Source organism: Chlorocebus sabaeus, chromosome 8 (assembly GCF_047675955.1).
Source record: "Chlorocebus sabaeus isolate Y175 chromosome 8, mChlSab1.0.hap1, whole genome shotgun sequence".
NCBI classification, from domain to species: domain Eukaryota; kingdom Metazoa; phylum Chordata; class Mammalia; order Primates; family Cercopithecidae; genus Chlorocebus; species Chlorocebus sabaeus.
The window spans coordinates 104,888,320-104,909,678 of NC_132911.1; the positions used below are offsets into that span (position 1 = coordinate 104,888,320).

Genomic DNA, 21,359 nt, shown 5'->3' on the forward strand with positions numbered 1-21,359 from the left:
CAGACATGTGGGTTCTGGGGCTGGAGGGGTCCCAGCATGCACTAGGGGAGCAACCAGGGTGTGCTGGGGTGGAGGAACTCTAGGAAGTGGCCAGTGACCTAACTCTCTGAGCCTCACCTGTACAATGGGGTGGAAAATGACAATCACACCAGGGGGTATAAGGCCTTCACCCGATCCTACTGTGATCACAGGTGATGTGACAGGTGGTCAGTGATGCCCGGCCCCTTCCCTGTCTAGTGTGCCTCCAGGGCAGCTTGCTCGCAGAGCATCTCTGACTCCCCTCCTCCTGTGCTGTGAGCTGGGGAGGCCCTTCTCCATGGCTCTCACGGCTGCAGAGAGCCCCTCTCCTGGCAGCAGTGTCCTCTGGAAATGGCAAATGTTCTTCCCCCACCGCTGCTTCCTCCCTCTTAGTTTCCCTCTCAGGTTCTCTGTTGTGGACAAACAAAATACTTTGCTTATTCATCTCTGAATTTTCTCCTAGGCTGCTCCTCCTATCAAAAAAAAAATCTTCACTGGCGGGCACAGTGGCTCATGTTTGTAATCCCAGCACTTTGGGAGGCCAAGGCAGGAGGATTGCTTGAGCTCAGGAATTTGAGACCAGCCTAGGCAACATAGTGAGACCTCTACTAAAAAAAAAAAAAAAAAAAAAAAAATAGTTGGGTATGTGGTGGCACGAGCCTGTGATCCCAGTTACTCAGGAGCCTGAGGTGGGAGGATTGGCTGAGCCCAGGAGGTCGAGGCTGCAGTGAGCTGTGATGGTGCCACTGCACTCCAGCCTGGGTGACAGAGTGAGACCCTGTCTCACAAAAAATCTTTACCAAAGTCCTAGCCCTTCCCTCCTGCAAGGTTCAACTCAACAAACTCCCTTTCAGGACAGACCTCAGCCCCAGGTCTGTTCTTCAGATATCTGCATCCCTTCTCTGCAACCACACATTATTTGAGTGTTTTGGGGTTTTGTTGTTGTTGTTTGTTTGTTCGTTTGTTTGTTTGACGCCCAGGAGCTCTCTGGTCCTGAGTTTAAGTTCTGGCTGCACAATTTACTGATAGACTGTGGGCAAGTCACTTAACCCCTGTAAACTCAATTCCCTCATCAAAAAATCATTTATAGAAGTGTTTCCCCCCCCATGTTGTCTCAGCAGCTCTTCAGGATAGTCCTATAACCCGGCAATCTTGAGAAAGTCCTGCTTTACAAATGAAGAGACAGAGGCTTTGAGAAGTTATGCTGCTGTTCTGGAACACATGGCTAGTGACAGCACCTTGACATGAGTCCAAACTTCCCTTTCTATGGGGTAAAGGGAGAATCCTTTTTCATTTTGCTTCTCAAAGCTGTTGTGAAGATCAAAGGACATCTTCATCTGTTTATTCGACAAACATCGAGGCCACAGTGTGCCAACCTCATCTCTCGGAACAAAGGGTTCCATCAGCCATCAGGATCTGGGCAGACATGAACTGAGGGTCGGGGCACCATGCCCCAAGCAGGGAGCCCTATAGGTCCTGGCAGAATGACCAGGCTGTAGCACAGCACCTAGCACAGGGTGGCTGCAGCCTCAGCCTGGCGATGAGCAGTCCTCTTCCCTCTTTCCAGGCCTCTCTTCCTAGACCCCTCACACTTCATTCTTACAACCACCCTGTTTGGGAGACATCATCAGCCACATCTTACAGATGAAGGGAATATGGATTCCGGAGGGCAACGGTTACCTGGGAAGCTTTAAAAGCCCAATGCTTAGGCTGAATCTTCCATTAAATGAGGAACTGGGGGTGGGGAGAAGGGGTGGGCCCAGGCACTAGTATTTCTTTTACAACTGTCCACCCAGTTCCAAGTGCAGCCCAAGAGGAGAGCACTGGCTTAGCGGCTGGGCATCTGCAGGGACTTCTGACAGATGCAGGGGATGAGTCCAGAAGCTGAGCAGTCAGCTTGCAAATTGTCCAGGTCCTTCAATTTCTCTTTCTTGAAGGCAATGTCGGGGAGGCAGTGCTGTGGGGGGAGGCAGTGTGTTTGGGGTGGTTCTGGAGCTCCCCTCTCACCTGCCTCTGGCCTTTTCTAGTTGGGTGACCTTGGGCAAGTTGCCTTAACAATCCCAGCCTGTGCGTCTCAGGGGTTTACTGGTGGCATTTGAGTAAAGCAATTGGTACCTATCAGAGGCTTCATAAGTATTGGTTGCCTCTCTTCTTTTTTTTTTTTTTTTGAGACAGAGTCTCACTCTGTCACCCAGGCTGGAGTGCAGTGGCATGATCTCAGCTCACTGCAAACTCCACCTCTCGGGTTCAAGAGATTCTCCTGCCTCAGCCTCCCAAGGAGCTATCACGCCTGGCTAATTTTTGTACATTTTTAATAGAGACTGGTTTCACCATGTTGACCAGGTTGCTCTTGAACTCCTGACCTCAGGTGATCTGCCTGCCTGGGCCTCCCAAAGTGCTGGGATTACAGGTGTGAGCCACTGCGCCTGGCCAGTTGCCTTTCTCCTTTCCCCCCACTTCTGCTGCCCAAATTTGGGCCAATTCTGTTTATTCACATCTGCACCAAAGGAAGTGAAATCCAGCTCATTTTTCCTTCCTATTGGTAGCATTGCCCAAGGGCTGGAGGGACCATGGGAATGGGCAGGGAGGAGCTTTGAGATGTGAGTGGAGTCCTGCTATCCACAATATGCAGCCTCCAGCACTGGCTGGTTCTTTTCCAAGTGTGGTCCAAGTCTGGGTGTGGAGAGTAAAATGAAGTAGAGACAGTCTGCTCTGGGCCATAGATGCTTGCTAAGTGCTGGAGTTTCTTTAGTGGGGTGAGAGCAGTGGTCATCTTTCTCCGTCCTTGGAAGTAAGTTTGAGAAGCAAGAATTAAGGGCTGCCTGGAGGGTCGGCTGGCCAATACGCACCCAGATATAATAGCTTCACCCCCAGAGGCAGGGTTACTCCAAGGTGAAGCTTAGCACAGAACCTGGTGCACAGTGGAAGGTCTGCCAGTGCCTGCCTTGAAGGGGTGGGTATTCTGTGTGTTTTTCTTCCCGTTTTCCCCCAGCTCTTTGTGCAGGACTTCTTCCCAAGTCTGTTAGAGGTATCCTTATTGTCTCAAGAAGTTCAGAGTTTTACAGGTCTTTGATCATTGTCTTAGTGAGCTTGATCTGCCATAACAAAATATTATAAACATCAGGAAAGGCATTTATTTTTTCATGGATCTGGAGGCTAGACAATCCAAAATCAAGATCAAGATGCCAGGAGGTCAGTGTCTGGTGAGAGCTCTCCCCTTGGGTAGCAGATGGCTTCCTTCTCTGAGAGAGAGAAGAGAAAGAAGAGAGACAGGAGACAGGAGAGTAAGAAGAGAGGAGAGGAAGGGAGGGAAGGAAACGGGAGGGTAGGGATGGGGAGGGGAGAGAGAGAGAAGCAGTGCCCAAGCTCTGAGATCTATTCTGATAAAGGCACTAATCCCATTATGAGGGCTCCACCCTCATGACCTCACCTACTTTATGAGGGCCCTACCCTCATGACCTTATCTACTCCTAACTACCTCCCAAAGACCCCATCTCCAAACACCATCACACAGAGGTTAGAGCTCAAACATATGAATATGGGGGGAGTAGGGGCCACAATTCACTCCATAGCAAGAATCAAAAGGGAAGGCTTGAGGGATGCATGGTATGGAGGTTTTTTTTTTTTTTTTAATCATAACAATAGACTAGAAAGACAAGAGATAAGAATGAGACTTCACTGCCCTCCCCCACACTACTGCTGCTGCCTCCACAAATATTCCGGCCCCAAAGACAAGGAGGGTTACCTGGAGGGATGGGGTGGGGAGGAGACAGTTTGGAGAAGGTTAGATACAAGAGACTAGAGTAGAAAGGGGAGGGGGAGGAGAGGGGAGAGAGAAGGGGCAAGGAGGAACAAGTCTGTGTGAGAAGAGTTGCTACACACGTGGGTCAGTGTCAGGCTCTCAGCCAGATACCAGGCCAGTGTGGAGGCTAAACCCAAGTACTCCGGGAGGAGCCAATGCTTGCAAACCATTCCCCTGCCTCCAGGGGGCGTCGCTTAACCCCAAGCTGGGGAGCCACATTGAACTAATTCAAGTAAAGTGTTTACACTAGTTCATGGCACTTCCCTGGTTCTGAACGTGCCTCTGTGCAAGACTGCCTGCGTGTACCCTGTGGATCAGATACTTCCTTGCACCCAAGGCTTTTCCTAAGCCCCTCTGAACTGCCCCATATAAACACTAATTTTCAAGGGCTAGGAAAGCCATAAACTCCCTCAAAAATAAATAGGGCTGGAGGCAGTGTCTCATGCCTATAATCCCAGTACTTTGGGAAGTCAAGGCGAGTGAATTGCTTGAGCCCAGGAGTTCAAGGCCTGTCTGGGCAACACGGCAAAACCTCTTCTCTACATTTTTTTTTAATTAGCTGGGCGTGGTGGTGCATGCCTGTAATCTGAGCTACTTGGGAGGCTGAGGTAGGAGGATGGCTTGAGCATAGGAGGAAGAGGTTGCAGTGCGCCAAGATCATGCCACTGCACTCCAGCGTGAGTGACAGACTGAGACCCTGTCACAAAAAAGTTAAACTAAGTTAATAAATAGAAGAAAGCCTTTGCACCAAAAGTCAGGGTGCTAACAGGAAGGAAAAATCTCAGCCTCACTGCTCTGAGGGGTCAGGAGAGTAGGGAGCCCACCTCTCTTGTTATATAATATTAATACATGTGATTATATAACATCAGCAGCACAGTATAGCAGTTAGGTACCGAGGCCCGGGAGCCAGACTGCCACCGTGTAGTTTCTGGCTTTGTCCCTTCCTGGCAGTGTGATCTTGGGTAAGTTTCTCAATATCTCTATGCCTCTGACTGGGTGCAGTGGCTCATGCCTCTAATCCCAGTACTTTGGGAGGCCGAGGCGGGCAGATCACGAGGTCAGGAGTTTGAGACCTGCCTGGCCAACATGGTGAAACCCCATCTCTATTAAAAATACAAAAATTAGTCGGGTGTGGTGGCAGGAGCCTGTAATCCCAGCTACTCGGGAGGCTGAGGCAGGAGAATCACTTGAACCCAGGAGGTGGAGGTTGCAGTAAGCCAAGATCATGTCACTACCCTCCAGCCTGAGCAAAAGAGTGAGACTCTGTCTTGGAAAACAAACAAACAAACAAAAAACAAAAACATGTATTTTATATATATGCTTCCGTTTCCTCCCCTGAGAGCTGGAGATGAAAGTAATCATTCCCATCTCATGAGGTGATAGCAAAAATTAAATGAATGAATTTAAATAAAGTGTTTAGCTCATGGCACACATAGTTATTGCTCAAAAAAATGTTAGCCATTCTGAGCGTCCATGGGGGCACTCACGACTCATGCCTGACAGCCAATCAGGAGAGAGGAAGTGTATTCAAGGGCGGGGTGGGGGGGGGCCTCAGAGGGAGAAGGCCTGAACCCAGATGGGGCAACCTTGGTACCTTGCCCCCTGTGCTGCAGTTTCCTCCTTTGTAAAGTGCGAATTTTGTAAAATAACACCTGCGAATCTCTTCATATAATATCCAACACGTAGTAAGTATAAGACAAATATTTATGTCTACATTTTTTCAGACAGGAAAACCGAGGCACAGAGGTTACAAACTTGCCCAAGTTCACACAGCTCAGGAAGTAGAAATGTTGAGATTTGAGCCAAGGCAGTCTGCCCCCAGAGACATCTGTGCCTGCACTTCAAGCGAATTGTTGAAAATGTAATTTATTTTTTGTTAACTTTTTTCATTGCGGGCTGTTAACAGGATAAGATGACATTTGCCAAGCAAAGGGATAAATCTGTCTTAAATCTAATTTTCAGAGTTTTTTTTTTTTCTCTGTCCTCTTTTGATAAACTAGCAGCCTTTAAACTAGAGATTATATAAAACTCCATTCGAGTTGGCTTCCATCTAGACATAATAGACCCTTCTGGGTGTTCATGTTTATTAGTGACTGATAGGCTTAAGTTACAACATATCCAGATCCACATACCATAACATCCCTGTACAATCAAAAGGTAGAAGAGTGTCAGCTGATGCTTCTTATTTCGGGTGGTATTGGATAACACAAAAGTACAAAGGAAGCATTTAGGAGCTCCTAGGGAACTGCTGTAGAGGTTTGGCCTGTGCTTAGAAACACAGACTTGGGGGCCTGGTGACCCTGGGTTTGACTCCCACCTCTGCCAACTGCTAGCTGTGTCTCCTTGAGCAAATTCCTCAACTCACTGTCATTCAGTGGTACCCATATGTGGTTAACGTTAACACATCTGTGTTCATGCGATCTTCTACAAAAGCGAAACGAAGTATACCAACCCCCTGCTGAAAAAAACCCCAGGGGCACATATTAAATGTAGGTTTCATGGCTTTACCCAGTTCTGCTGAATCTCATCCTCTGGGAACAGCACTGCAGAATCTGCATTTCTGACAAGGCTTCCAGATGACTGCAGGTCAGCCGACTCAGCCTGAATCCCCATACCTCAGGCGGGTATGGGACTGGGGCAGCAGAGGAACCTTTTGGGCCATGCTGCTACAGGTCTGTCTTGGATCTTTGCCTCAAGCCCCTGGACCGGTGACTCAAAGCAATGAGCCCCTTGGGGGTGGCATCCTCAGGGCTTGCGGCCGCTAGCTGGCTTTCTGCATGACTGCCTGGGTGACCATCGTGACGGACTCGCACTGGGTGAGGGAGGCCTGACTTCCCTCTTCCCTAAAGGGCTTTGTAGAATAGACGCCACCTTCCCCTGGCTTTTGTCCCTGCCACCGCATCTGACTCGCCAGCTTCAGGAAAGGGCCGCATCCTTCCGGGCGGGGCCGTGTGGCCGCCCGCGGGCTCTGCAGCCGTGACTCAGCTCGGGATGGCTGGCGCTCAGGCCTGGGGCCGGGGGCTGTGCGCGCACCAAACAAAGAAGCGCTCGCACGCGCCCTCCCAGGGCCGCGCCACACCTGGGAGCCGCCTCGCTCCTTTCCCTCCCGGAGCCGCTCTGGCTGTTGCGGGGCAGGCTGGGCCAGCGGCTGCTGCAGTTGGCTCCGCGGCCGCCCCCAGCCGCCCCCGCCCTGTGAGTCATCGGCTCCCGGCCACGCCGCCGCCCAGCCCGCTCTCACGCCTCTGAGCCTGCGCGCACCGCTTGCCGAGCCGGCTTCCCTCGGCAAGGGGCGCTGGATGCGGGCAGGGACCCCCAGAGGTCGCGGCCTTCCCTGGCTGCAGGACAGCCCGAGTTCTCAAGGAGGAAACCCCTGTCCCTCCGCCCCCTGGCGCGCACCTGCGGAAAGGACACCCAAACTGTCACCGTCCTGTCACTGTGTCTCCCCGCCTCCCTGATGCTCGTCACACCCTCCTCCGCTGGCTCTGTTTCGGGAGGGGTGGCAAGTCGCTGGTGGCCACTTCCCCCCCGCACTGCCTTCAGGATTTCCCCTTCTCTTGCCTGGCGCTTCTCAGAGGTGGCTGTCCATTAGAATCACTGGGAGATGTAAAAATTCCTGATGTCCAGACCAATGAACTCGGAGCCACAGGGGTGGAGTCCGGGCACCACTTGCATTTTGTGAAGTTCCCGAGCTGACTCCACTGTTCAGCCAGAGTGGCGAACTACGGACCCAGACCTAGGCTTCCCAAGCTTTGATGGGCTTTGAAATCCCCTGGGATCTTGTTTAAACACAGGCTCCCACTCAGTAGGTCTAGGGAGGGACCTGAGAGTCCGTATTTCTAACAAGCTCCCTGTGAGGCTACCGCTGCTGGGCTAAGGGTGACATTTGGAGCCACTCAACACTCGCTGGCCCTTTACCTCTCCTCGTGTGTGGAAATAGAGAGGGCGTGGGTGCTGCAGCAGATGGACAGGGGTTTGAATTCCCCCTCTGCCACTCGCTAGTTAGGCGGAATTGGGCACTGTTCTTTGTGTATAAAATGGGGGTGGGGGTGGGGAGCAACACTCACTGCAAGTTTCTGGGGAGGAGGAGGGGAGATTTTGCCTGGAAGATTTCTGGTGCCCTGAGTCCTCGGTGAAGGTCAGCTGTGCTGGATGCTTTTGCTCTCTAGTGGCCCTCTTGGCTGAGTTGGCCAGGACAGAAGCAGAGGAAGGAACCTTCCAGGCCCCCTCCTCTCCTCTCTCCTAGGAAAACCGGGCTGAAAGCCATCACACTCCACTGCCTCCCCGGGGGGCTGGAAGGGAAGGGTGGTATTGCTGGGGTGTGGGAGCTGAGGGATGGGGGACCAAGAGCCTTGAGCTGCCCTGAGGAGGTTAGTGGGACTCTGGGGGCTCTGAAGCCCTGAGAAAACAGGTCTCCTGGGGCAGACGCTGAGGGTTACAGGGGGACCTGGCAGATCCTAAGAGCCACAGAAGGCCAGAGAGTAGGAGGCCACCTGGTCAGGAACCCAGGAGACACAAGGAAAGGGGGTGGAATCAAGAGAGGGGACTGACTGTGTGTGGAGAGTCTCAGTTCCTCCTCGGAAATGTTGTAGCAGAGCGTTAATTGTGCCGATTTCCTGGAGGCCATCTGAGGCTGAATCTCACCCCTCCTGCTCACTAGTTGGGTGGCCTTGGGCAAGGAGACTTAAGCTCTCCAGTCCTCAATTTCTCCATCTGTAAAATGGAGTCATTATCACTGGTAATTCACAGGATGCTGTGAGGACTAACCAAGCCCTCAGGTCAGCAGCTGACACACAGCTGGCCTCCTCTATGTGATGATGATGATTCCCATTGCACAGATGGGCAACCTAAGGCTCAGAGGACTTAAGTAACACCCAGGTCTGTGCTCGCTTCTCTATCATGCAGGTAGAAAGGTGCCTCTTAGGCTCTCATTAGATCTGGACACACCTTTTAACCAGTATTCTGAGTTGGCATAGGGCCAATTGGTGCATGCTGGTGGCAAAGTCCATTCTTGGTCTGGTTCTCCAGAGGCTCCAGCCAGAATATGTCTCATTTAGTGGCTCAGTGAAGGGGTTGGAAGTCAGAGGCTCTGGGTGAAAGGTGGCTGCCTTCCTCAGGACTGGTGGTGGGGCCATGTGTCATGAGATTGTGTGTGATGTGAGATGTGCGAAGGCTCTGTTGGGATCTGCCCAAATGCCAGGCGCAGTTAGGATTTTTTCTTATTAATGCACATAAGATTGTAAGACTACACTTTCTTTTAAATCACAATGTAGCTCTGATGAACAGCTCAGTAGGCAGGGTTTTTTTTGTTGTCGTTGTTAAAACAAACTTTCTTCTACTCAGAGCTCATGGACATGAAGCAAGGGACCTGGAGCTGAGTGAGAAGTGGAGCTCTGGTCCTAGGGCCACCACTCTGGGTTCCCACAGTCCCCTCAGAATGCTGTAACTCCACATTGTTCTGGAATCATTGCTTTTCATGTCCTTCTCCCCGCCCTTAGACAGTCAACTCTTTGAAGGCAAGGACTATGTCCTATTCCACCTAGAATTCTCATCACCAAGCAGAACGCCTGACACCTAATCTAGTCAGTGCTTACTAAGTGCTCATTATCAGTGCAATAATAACAGAGCTGTGGCACCTGGCAGGCACCTCATTTCTCTGGGTCTCAGTCTTCTCATGCAGAACTTGGGATTGGACTAAATTGGATCTCCTAGGCTGCCTCTGACTCTAACAATTCTCTGATTTAAATTATTCTTCATCTGGATGTAATCCACCTTGCTTTTCCATCCCAGGTACACATTTTTACATTGGACCTTGAATTTGTGGTTTGCTCTTTGCTCAGGTGGGTGAACGAGCTTGATAAAATGATTATAAATGCTCTGCTAGTTGAGGCCTGAGATTCCTTTATCACTAAATTCTTCTTGATGAGGCCATTGGTCTGTTTTTCACTAGAGGTAGATTGGGCTGATCATTTTAGGTGGATGGAGCCAGTTTTCTCTTCCCCACTCACCTTGGCAGCCTCTGTAACATCCTTGGCCACATTGCCTCTGTGTCCTCAGAGGAGTGACCACCCTTTGCCCCCTTTTCTTTGCCTGGGCTTCTCTCTTGGCAAAGAGAATATACAGGCTGTTTAGATTAAGGGAAGGTGTCCCCTGCCCCCAACTGGCCTCGACAGGTCACATAGGCCCATGAGACTCTCATCTCCCACAGGAAAAGATGAGTGATGCCAGCCCCTGTCCCTGCTAAAATACCTCCCACGTTTAATTGTTAGGCTGAGAGAGTCAAAACACAATATAATGTCTAAAGGGAATCTTTTCCCTTCCAGGAAAGCAGCCATAGTGGGATTTTCTGTAATATTAGTTTAACACTTGGCTATCTGCCACTACAAGTCACTGTGTGTGACAGTCTGCAGAGATGGCAATGAACAGGCCATCCCTGTGTTCACATGCTATTCTTCTCATCACTGGGTAGAGTCAAGTGTCCCTCCCCTTGAGACTACGCTGCTCATAACTGGCTTCGACCCAAAGAATGAGACAGAAAGGGTGCTATTCCAGTTCTAGGCCTAGACTTACTGGCTTGGCAGCTTCTATTTTCCCTCTCTTGCCACCCTGTGCCACCATATAAAGTCCAGGTTGTCCTGCTGGGCAGAGGGCCTGCAGCCAACCCCAGGGCCCCAAATACAAGGGAGGCCCTAGTCATAGAGAGATGCCCTAGTCATAATCAGGCAAGCCTGGCCCATGCCACATGGATTCATCCCCAAATGGTACTTCTGGGCTCTGCCCAAAGTCTTGCCCCACAGAATTGGGAGCAGTACAAATGGTTTTGTGGTTTAAGCCACCAAATTTTAGGGTGGTTTGCTACGCAGCAATAGTTAACAGAAACACCATACTCTAATTTCTTCATTTGCAAAATGGTGGGTCTACCTTGCATGTTTAAGGTCAGGCCAGTGCCTCCATAACTCATGCCCAGCTCTCTTTCCATAAAAGAGCATTTTAACATCTGGCCCCAAACAAAAGTTTGAAATTAGGAAAAAACTCCCCTGAAGCCCAGAAACCACCATTAATACAACTAGAATTCATCAGGGAAAACAGAAGAATCTGCCGTCTCATTGCACTGCCTTTGGAGTGGAGCTCTCTGGCTTTGAGTTGCAGTTCTGCCACATCCTGGCCATCTGATCTTGGACACCGAGTTTCTTTCTACAAGTCTCAGTCTCCTTATCTGTAAAATAGGGTAATAATAGTACTTACTTACAGCATTAATGTGAGGATTTAATAAGATAATGTCAGTACATTGTTTAGCATGGCACTTGCATGTTGAGGGCATGCCCCAATGGTAGCCCCTCTTTTTGTTGGAGCCTACAATATTTTTTGCTTTTACGTCTGTCAAGAGAGGGAGTAAAAAATAACCAAAACACAATAGCCCAACCCTGCCCCCCAGCCAATAAGAAAATGAAATCACACATCACCAGGGCACTCATAGCAATGGTAAATATCATCTCCGTAGGTTCAGAGAAATTTAAAGCATTTTTTCAGTGTTAAAAAAAAAATTGCGTGGGAGGGGCAGAGGGAAGAGGCTGGATAATGACTTACTTTTGTTTCTAAAAGATAATAATGCTCCTTGAATTGATGACTAAAAGAAGGTTAGATAAAAATGATTAAAAATTAATTTGTGGCTTTGTCCAAATAAAGCACAAGAAAGCGGGACGTTGATGAGCACATTCCTCAAGAAAAATAATAGTAGAATAAGAAAAATCAGAACCTAACCTTCTACCATCTGCCACAGATGATTTTGTAGCTTTCTACAAGAATCCTATTACCATCTTCTAAGAGGCTGGTTGTAGTCACCAGCACAACGATGAAGACAGGGGCACCGCCACCCACACATGCCCACAGCGTCTACCTGCTCTGGCAGCGAGGTGGCTGCATGGGAACTTGGTCCTCTCTCCCAATTTCCTCATTCCCATACAGGAATGCAATAGTCAGACGAAAGCTCTGTTTCAGCAAGGAGAGAGTTACTCTTTAGAAAATAGCTGTTTCAGGCAGTGAGAACAATGAGGAGAGACTGGCCTAGAGGAGACGAGAATAACACTTCAAACCCACATTTGCTTCTAGTTCTGGGCCTCCTGGGTCTCCTCTCTCCCAGCCTAATCAAGTGCTACATTTTCTGTAGCTTCTAAAACCTGGGACTGCCAGATCTGAGGTACATGAAAAATGTACCCTCCCCTCTTCTAGCTCCTCAAATCACCTGCCCACCTTGCTTTCCACATGAAAGCAAGACAATACAAGACTGTTCTCAAATGGCTGTCACCTACTCAGGGGCCATGAAAAGAATTTAGAGCTTTGAGATTAAAATGTCACAAGAGAAAATAAGGTGAAGGCCAGGAGATGATTTTCGAAGAAGCTTTAAGAAATTCTGATTTTTTTTTTTTTTTTTTACCATCTCTTTAATTCAATTTTTCTGAATAAGTGTGTGAGGCTGGAACATGTGTATGTGTGTGTGTATGTGTGTGTGTGCATATACATATACTGCATACACATATACACATATACACATATGCATATATATACCACATGTATGCACCCACACATATATATACATATGAATGAAACAAATGCCACCCAGTGATTTACTCTGTCCAGGAAGGCTTGAATTCATGAGCGTCTAGAAATGCACTAAACCCTTCAAGCACTCATGATTCAAGTGGACCTTTTCACTGGGTCTAGAATTGTAAAGACTCAAGCCCAAAGGGTAGCTTGATCTGGTCCAGCATGATTTTAATTCGGAGTCTTTGGTCTCCTTGTCTAGAGATGTTCTAGCTCCCCAAGCAAAATGCTGCCCATGTGGTGTCTCCTTGACTCTAAACACCCTGGCCACATGAGCTGGGGGTTTTTCTTTAAAGGAATCTTTAAAAGACACGTGAGCCAATAGGTACCCTACAGGGAGGGTGATAAAGTAAAAATAGACCACATAAGCTCGGTGGTCAGTTTATTTAAATGCCACGAGATCTTGCATTAGAACTTTTTTTTTTTTTGAGAGTCAGTCTTGCTCCGGTGCCCAGGCTGAAGCCGGGTTCAAGCAATTCTCCTGCCTCAGCTTCCCGAGTAGCTGGGACTACAGGCATGTGCCACCATGCCTGGCTAATTTTTTGTATGTTTAGTAGAGACGAGGTTTCACCATGTTAGCCAGGATGGTCTCGATCTCCTGACCTCATGATCTGCCCGCCTTGGTCTCCCAAAGTGCTGGAATTACAGGCGTGAGCCATTGCGCCCGGCCGCGTTGGAGCTTTTAACCTGCTAGGTTCATCATTTGTAAAGCTAACTGACAATACTGAATTACTGTTAGGGGAATCTTAGTTAAGGCTGTGACAATTACCAGTAGCGGAAACTAATATGAATCTTAAAAAGTTTAATAATGGGTGGGCCCAGACAACAGTGAACAGCGAGTGAGGGGCTCAAGTGAAGCCACCGGAGCTCTCCATCTCTTGGTTTTTACCTCTCTGCAGGCTCTGTTCTCACTCATGGCTGATGGGCAAAGGCGGCTACGGAGGCACAGCTACGTGCAGATGTCCTTACAGCTTTGCAACCTCCAAGGAAGAAGAGGTTGTTTTCCTGGTATCTACTGTAAAACCCAAGGGGAAAATTTTGGGTTGCCGCAGCTTGAATCATGCATTTATCATTTGGGCAACCTCTGAGGACAGGGAGTTGTAGTCTGTGAGCCACATAGGGAGTGGGTCGGGCAGTAACTTTAAGGAAGTGGGGGCAAAAGAAACTGTGCTCACAAAAAACAGGTGTGTGCCTCATGTGCATAAACTCCATTCAATATTGACTAGATCTTTCTCTTCTCTTCTTTCAGATGTGGATTTTATGGAATAGGTGCTACGTGGAGGAATCCTGAGTCATGGCCAAACAGCAAATGCCAGCAAGAGTAGAGTAGGAGGCATTTCTGTGTACACTTTGGGAAAAAGTCCATTCCTCACTTGGCTTCATTCCTGGCCTGAGCCACTGTGTCCTCTACCTGAAGCCCTAACCTCTCCATTACTGACTGGATCCCAAAGTGCCACAGTTCACCTGCATGAGGAGGGGGTCAAAGGTATGTCCACACCCTGTGACCAATTGTTGCTGTGGCCACAGGTGTAAGAGTTCCTATCTGAGACAGACCTACTCTCTTCAGCCACTGGTTGATGCCACAGATCCCTGACTGTGACATCTGGAGCCAGCTCACCTGGTTGTGTAGATTCAGACATTTTTATTCTTTTTCCCTCTGAGGCCTGCATGCTCTGACCCTGTGGCTTATGTAACAATACTAGCTAATATCACCGTGAGCCATGCATTGTCCTGAGCACTTAGATTAATTTATTTGATGCTCACATTGCCCTATGTGGAATGTATAATTATTGTTATCCATCCCCACTTTACAGACAAGAAAACTGAGAGTGAGAGGCTGAGTAATTTGCTGAGGTCATATGACATCTAAATGGCAAAGCTCGGAAACCTCAGGGATTAGAGTGAAGTGGGGAAGTATACAGACCCTGGAGTCAGACCAGCTTCATCCTACTGTTTGACCTTGGGTGATGGTGTAATTTCTCTGAGCTTTGTCTCCTCATCTGCAAAATGGAACTTCACATTCTCAGCGTATTCCAGGCATTCTCCGTCCTCTTCTTGGCCTACTCTCTCCTCCTAGGTGATCTCCTTCCATCTTGTAGCTTTAAAGTCTGCCTATATACTGATGATTTGCAATGTTGGATCTTCAGGCTCATTGTGTCCCATGAACCCCTAATTCTTTTAGCCACTTGATAATTTCTGCTGGAACATCCATTTGCATTATACAGCTGGTGAAAAGGAACTATTGCTTTTCCTTACCCAAGTCCTTCCTCCTCATCATCCCAATCTCAGTGCGTGGTACCAGCATCTACCCAGTTGCTCAGGTGAAGAGCCTAGAATTATAATTGAATTTCTCTTTTTGCTCACCCTGTAATCAATCTTTTATTAAATCCTCTTGGCTAACCTCTAAAATATTCCTGAGTGCAGATCATCTTCACTGTTTCCAGTCACAGTGGTCATCCCACCCTATGATCTCCAGTCTTAATCACTACATGACCTTCTAATGGGTTTCCCTGCCTCCATCCTTGCTGTCAGTTACATCATCTTCACATCTCTGCTTAAAACCCCTCCATGGCTTCCTGATGCTCCAGGCGAAAATCCAAACTCCTTTCCGTGGTCATCATGGTCCTATTTCACCTGGCCTCTTCTTCCTCCTCCCTGCCCTCCTACCTGCTCTCTCCTTGTTCCCTGACGGCAGGATGTTTGTCTATTTTGTTCACTGCTGGATCCTCAGAGCCTAGAATGGTGCCTGACACAGAGCAAAACTCCTTACATATTATTTGTTGAAGGAGTGAATGAATGACTTGTGTGCCTCGCTCGGGTGGTACCTTCTTTCTCTCCTCCAAACCATAGTTTTTTTTTTGTTGTTGTTGTTGTTGTTGTTGTTTAAGACAGTGTTTTGCTCTTGTTGCCCAGGCTGGAGTGCAGTGGCGTGATCTTGGCTCACCACAACCTCCACCTCCTGGATTCAAGTGATTCTCACACCTCAGTCTCCCAAGTAGCTGGGATTACAGGCACGCACCACCACACCTGGCTAATTTTTTTGTATTTTTAGCAGAAACGGTGTTTCACCATGTTGGCCAGGCTGGTCTCAAACTCCTGACCTCAGGTGATTCACCTGCCTCGACTTCCCAAAGTACTGGGATTACAGGCGTGAGCCACCACGCCTGGCCACCACCACACTTTTTCGTGTCCCAGGGCAGTGGCAGCTACTGTTCCTTCTGCCTCTAGTCTCTTCCCAAAGCTCTGCAGGGCCACATCTTCCCTGTCTCTCAGGTCTTAACTCAGTTGTGAGCTCCTCAAAGAGAACATCCCTGAACATTGAAGTAGAATAGCACCCTTCCACAGTGCTCCAGCATGTCACTCCGTTTCCCATAGCACCACATACAAACACCTGAAATAATCTTCAGGTTTTTTTGTTTTTATTTATTTATTTATTTTGGAGACAAGGGACTCGTTCTATCACCCAGGCTGGAGTGCAGTGGTGCAATCTCGGCTCACTGCAACCTCCGCCCCTCACGCTTCCACCTCAGCTTCCTGAGTAGCTGGGACTACAGGTGGGCACCACTACGCCTAACTCTTTGTATTTTTGGTAGAGATGAGGTGCAGTGTTGCCCAGGCTGGTCTCAAACTCCTGAGCTCTAGTGATCCACCTGCCTCGGCCTCCCAAAGTGCTGGGATTACAGGCGTGAGCAAACATGCCTGGTTTAATCATCAGTGTTTATTTAGGTTGAATTGCCCATCTTCCCCCATGAGAATGTGTCTTACTGACAGGGACCTTGCCTGTCTTATTCATTGCTCTATCCTAGCACCCAGAATAGTGCATGGCACTTAATAGGTGCTTAATAAGCAATTGTGAGCTGATTGTTGTTGTTAAGATTAAATGTATATTAAAACACCGTTTTGGAAAACTAGCTGTTTCTTTTTCTTTTTCTTTTTTTTGAGATGAAGTCTTGCTGTATTGCCCAGGCTGGAGTGCAGTGGTGTAATCTTGGCTCACTGCAACTTCCACCTCCTGAGTTCAAGCGATTCTCCTGCCTCAGCCTCCAAGGAGCTGTGACTGCAGGCTTGTACCACCACTCCTGGCTAATTTTTGTATTTTTGGTTGAGACAGGGTTTCACCATGCTGGCCAGTCTGGTCTCGAACTCCTGACCTCAAGTGACCTACCCATCTCAGTCTTACAAAGTACTGGGATTACAGACATGAACCACCATGCCCAGCCAAAACTGGCTGTTTCTAATAAAGTGAAGCATACACTTACAGGGAAAGCATTCTACTCCTAGGAATATACACAAGATAAATGAGCACACACATCCAGAGGAGGCCTTGCACAAGAATGGTCATAGTAGCCTGATTCAAAATAGTAAAAAACTGGAAATAACCCAAGCATTCATTGATAAGGAAATAAACAAACTGTGGTCTGTTTGTAAGTGAAATATTGCTGACCATATTTAAGAATGACCACATTTAATAATGACTTAATTGATACATACAATCACATCGGTGAATTTCACAGACAATATGTTGGCCAAACACAGTCACACAGATACTGTGTGATTCACATACTGTGTGATTCTATTTCTATGTAATTCCAGAATAGAGGAAGTTAATCCCGGCTGTGCCCAATGACCCCTTTCCAGTGCTACTCGCGGGCTGAGAGTGACGCACACAGCTTTTTTGATACCCGGAAGTGAGACAAACTCTTCAGATGGGGTAAGGATTTGCATTCGCAAATGGTGGAGGGGTCAGTGCGGATACTGCGGGTGGAAAGAATGTCTATAGCCTCAGTAATTTTGGAAAGCTATGTGCGAGGCAGCCCGGGCCAACAAAGGTTTGTGGAACAGCTGGAAAAACACAGAGCTTTCAAAGAACACCAAGGAGGATGCTGCGGCTTCACGCAGAAATCAGATCTGGAAATGTAATGCACAAGAAGAGTGTGACCCCAGCAGTGACCGTTGCTGTGGCAGGTGGCTTCCTGCCCAGCTGGAGGGAGGAGGGTTGCTGGGGGGAAGTGTGGTAAATCTTTTCCTGTCCTGCGGGCCCTTGTCCTCCAGGCGGCACGGGCCTGGGGTGTTCCTCCCTCTAGTGGTAAGCAAAGTTCCTTCGGGGGCCCTTTTTCGCTTCATCTGAAACTATGCAAAGAGTGAACAAAACAGGAAGAGGCCCATCAGGTGTCTGCGTAAGAACCAACCAAAAGATCAAGACTCCTTCCCACTCCAAGCTGCCGGTGGTAGTGCACAGAATGGCAAAGGCCCTCTGTGACTGTCTTGCCGCAGCGCCTCCCCAGCTTGCCCTTCGGCCCTCCGTCCTGCTGCAGCAGTGGCTTTCGCCAGTTGGGAAACCCAGAGATCCAAATTCACTGCTCAGTGTGCAACTAGAGTCTTGTGAAACCTACAGTAAGCTGAAATCAGAAAATGTGTGATGACAAAGCCACAGAGACAGAGCGAAGGGAACAGGCTCCTTGGGGACAGGGATATGTTCCACAGGGGCCATTTGATTCCACTGGGAATTATGTTAATCCTGTGCAGATATTTACTGTGGCTTCTCTCCTCAAATGCACTTCCCTCCAACTGATCAAATAGTCCCCACTTTCTGGAGGGTTGGGAATGTGTTTTATTGTTCTCAACAATATCCAGTTTTGGATGTAAGGGTGATCTGGCTGCGACATCTGTCATCCCACTGATTGTCAGGGTTGATTCAGCTGTTCTGGCTGGCTAGGCGAGTGTCTCCTTCCTCCCTTGCTGCTCCACGTGCGCCCCTCCTGAAGCTGCATGCTCAGTGGAAGAGGACGACCATCCCCGATAGAAGAGGACTGGTCTTCCGTCAAGGATCTAGAGTAGCTGCGCTCCCCCGCTAGAACCTCCAAACAAGCTCTCGATAATATCCAGTCTTAAAAAAAGGATCTGTTATGTGTGCTTCAGAACAAGTGGATAAGTACAATTGAAGATTCCATGTATAATTTCAATCATCTTTTAGTTAAAAAAAAAAATTTAACCCAAAGCATTTTCACAAGGGTTACTCCAACGTGGAGATCACCAAGTAAAATGGAGGAGAAGGACTAAAAGTTTGAGAAAATGGGCTTCAGTTTGAGCTGAAATACTAAGTAGAGTCCTACCTAAAGCTGACTTTATCCCCAAGTGAAATGGAGAGAAATCAAGAGGGTAACATATGAGATCAGTCATCCATGGCCGTGACAGGGAGTCAGTGAATAAACAGTTTCAGAGAATCAACAGCCTGCAATTCCATTAAGATAGTCGAGAGACAGACCCAGGCATCATCCTAGCAAAGTGATAGCCTCTGTCACTTGCAGTGGTTAAACGATGTGAAGGCAAGACACCATCAAGCCCACATCTTAGTGGTTACAAAAATGGCTGAAGCTAATTATGCTGACAATACATTATATCGACCAAGATGAAGTCTAACTGGTTTTACTTTATTTAGATGATGTATCTGGATTTTTCCTGTTCAATTTTCTTAGATCTTTGAGGGAATTGCTCTGTGTCCATTCCAAGTATTTCTGGTGAGTTATCCAGTTTCCTGGCTTCAGGGGTGTGTTCAGTCCCAATGCCCCAGCAACAGTGATCAGAATAAAGAGGGTGAACGCAAGATCTAATAGGCCAAATCCATTGATATATGGATGATGGCATGAAAACACGCTTTTTTTTGTTTGTTTTTTTCTATTGAGATAGACATCTGAGGCTGTAGTGGGAAGAGCTTTCTGTAGAATGAAAGGAAGCAAAGAGAAGCAGAGAGGAGAGGCAGACAAAGACATTCAACAGCAGTGGCTTCCAGCCTTGGCTAAACATTGAATCAACTGGAGAGCTTGAAAAAATACTGGTGCCTGGATCCCAGCCCCAGAAATTTTCATTTGGTTGGTTTTCAGTGCTGCCTAGGCCTTGGGACTTTTAAAAGCTGTCTTGGAGATTCTTACAAGCAGCTGAGGATAGAAATCACTTGTCTTGCAGCACCAGGTTACATTTGATCCCAGGGCACAAATTCCAGCCGTTCTTCCTTGTTCTGTAACCCATCTTGGTATCCTCGGTTGCCAATAACTTCTCTCTCTCTCTCTCTCTCTCTTTTTTTTTTTTGCTTAATTTAGTTTGAGTTAAATTTCTGTTATTTGCAGCCAAAAGAAGTCTAACTAAGAAACTAAAAATACTCTGTAATCACAGCTAACATTGATTTAGCCTCAGTGATGTGCAAGGCACTGTTTGAAGTGCTTACTTGCATTAACTTGTTTAATTTAATCCTTACAGCATCCCTATAATTTGAAAGCCATTATTGTTCCTATTTTACAGGTGAGGAAATGAGACATCAAAAGATTAAGTGACTTGCTAAAATTTACACTGCCTACGAAAGCTGACCTGAAATGTGAACCAGAAATTGTCCTTAACCAAATCACCTCACTGTCTCTCAAGGTAAAACTAAGTAAGGAGGCAGATTCTCTGCATTAAACCCCAAAATGGGGTCTTCAAACTGCCATAATAAAAGTGCTTTATAAAAATAATTTAATTTTTTTTCTCTTTTATAGAGACAGGGTCTCACTTTATTGCCCAGGCTGGGTCTCAAATTCCTGGCCTCAAAAGACCCTCTTGCCTTGGCCTCCCAAAGTGCTGGGATTACAGGCATGAGCCAACACGCCCAGCCAAAGTATTTTTTTTATCAGGAAGAAGCTTTTGGCTGTAAGAACAGAAAGTTCCAACTCTACCAACTTGCGCACATATTTAATATCTGGAGGTAGGGCAGTTCCGGGACTGGCTGCTGCAGCGGCTCATTTGAAGCCATCGGGTCTCCAATTTCCTTCCCCCTTTCTGCTCTGCCCTGCCCAGTGTGCTGGCCTCTTTCTCAGGCTGGTTGCCCCCAGCTGGCAAGGGGGCTGCAGACCCCAGACATCGTGTTCTCATTCAACAACCACAGGCAAAGAAAGCTGCTGTTTATTCACCTGTGTCTCTTCTTGCCAGGTATTAAGGAAACATCTTCTGCAAAAGGCCTCCGGTGGAATTCCCCTTGTGTTTCATTACAGGAAAGGGAGAATGGGAGCACCAGGATTCACTTGGGTCCATGGGGCATTGTGAAAATGTGAAGGGGGTCATTTTTGGCTGGCATAATAATTCAAGGAGGGCTATGACCATGTGGTGGGCCGAGGCTAGAGATGGTAGACAACCTGCAATGTGTGGGATGGTCACACTCTGTGACCTGCACGATTTTTGAATGTCCCGTTGAACATTTGCACAAGTGAAAAGTCTTCAAAATGATCTGAGCTAAAATCAAACTCTCTGTCATATATAAACCCAAAGCATTTAAAAAACACACTGTATTTTCCAGGAAAGCAATTACTGTGCACATCAAGAGAAGACCTTGCTTTGTTTTGTTTAGAACTTTTCCAGGAGTTGTTCACTGCTTTGGAAAATCACATTAGCAATGTCAACATTACTCATGGAATTTGAGCCTCCAGTACAATACACCCAATGGGCCTGCCCCAGTGACTGCCACGTTCGCTGTGATTCTAGGTATGGATCCAGACACCTGCAATGTTATTTCTTTTAGCACAATCCTGCTAAGCATTTGCATTTTGAGATACATGTTGTTTTATTGTACCTTATTTCTCTTTTTTAATTCTACTTCATAACAGTTGTTTAATTTTTAAAATTATGTGTACAGATAGTTTATGTTGTATACAAATTTTATTTCAGTGTAGTAAAAGGGACATTATAAAATATTTGTAGGGCTGGATGCAGTGGCTCATGCCTATAATCCCAACACTTTGGGAGGCTGAGGTGGTAGGATTCTTGAGCCCAGGAGCTCAAGACTAGCCTGGGCAACACACCAAGACCCTGTCCTTACAAAAAATTTTTTAAAACAACAAAAAAAAAACATTAGCTGAGCCTGGTGGTGTGTGGCTATCGTCCCAGCTACTCAGGAGGCTGAGCTGGGAGGACCATT

General features: G+C 47.6%; 1 long non-coding RNA gene across 1 annotated transcript; it reads right to left on the minus strand.

Moving 5' to 3' along the window:
* Window positions 1–2,167: 2,167 nt before the first annotated feature.
* On the minus strand, window positions 2,168–7,670 carry LOC103237224 (uncharacterized). The gene is made up of 2 exons (XR_498605.3): window positions 6,329–7,670; window positions 2,168–3,113 (listed from the first exon to the last, which is right to left on the minus strand). It is a non-coding gene; the product is annotated as an uncharacterized lncRNA (long non-coding RNA).
* Window positions 7,671–21,359: the final 13,689 nt, after the last annotated feature.